This window comes from Chaetura pelagica, unplaced genomic scaffold (genome assembly GCF_000747805.2).
Source record: "Chaetura pelagica isolate M959 unplaced genomic scaffold, ChaPel_1.0 scaffold2022, whole genome shotgun sequence".
NCBI classification, from domain to species: Eukaryota; Metazoa; Chordata; class Aves; order Apodiformes; family Apodidae; genus Chaetura; species Chaetura pelagica.
Genome location: NW_009952468.1, coordinates 102,426 through 103,275, shown reverse-complemented (window position 1 = coordinate 103,275; position 850 = coordinate 102,426).

Here is an 850-nt window from a genome sequence, read left to right as displayed (position 1 = left end):
GCCCAGGGTACAGCTCCCTGTCCAGCCGCTACATCTGAGCCCCTGTGACCAGTAGGATGCTGGAAACGCGCCAGTGGCAGCTTCGTGCTGGGTTGTGGGCCAGGATGGAGCTTCACCACCCCCAAGCCTGGCAGCGTGAGCCCCCTGGCCCTGCTAGGGGTGAATCTGCCACCCCCAGAGCTGGGCACCCTGGACTCCAGGGAGGAGGTCCCACCTCAGGGTGTCCCAGGGCAGCGTGGTCAAGCTCTGTGTGCCCACGGCTCTGGCTGCCACCTTGAGAGATGGGGACAGATCCACAGCCACCCCAAGGGCTGGCACGGTGGGAGGAGGCACCTAATAAAGTCCCATGCTGGGCTTGTGGTGCCTGTTTTTTGGGGGCTGGGGGCACCCTGAGAGGGGGAAAGGAACTGGGAGCAGCACAGGAGGGTGAACGCTGCATCCATTGCCACGCACCACGCTGGGTTCATAAATAATGGTGATGCAATAAGTTACAGCTGAGGGGGCTGTGCCAGGGTGGGGGGCACAGCCAGAGTGGGCAGGGGGGGCCCTGGGGCCTGCCCAGGAGGGGCTGAGGTAGATGTGACTGGCACCAGGGCTCATGGCAAGAGCTCACTGGGGCGCTGCTGGGTGCCATCCCGTGGATCAATAAAGCAGATCCCCAGACGCTGCCGCGCCGCTGGGATCGCTCCCCGGCACAGCCGGATCCCAGCTGGAATTGTGCTGCTACTTCCCACGCCGGCGGTTCCTGAGGATCTCCAGGATCTCAGCTTTCTGCTTCTCCCAGGCTGCCGACGGGCGTTTCCGTGGCACGAAGAAGCTGTATTTCAGGCGTGGCGGCTGCTGCTCGTCC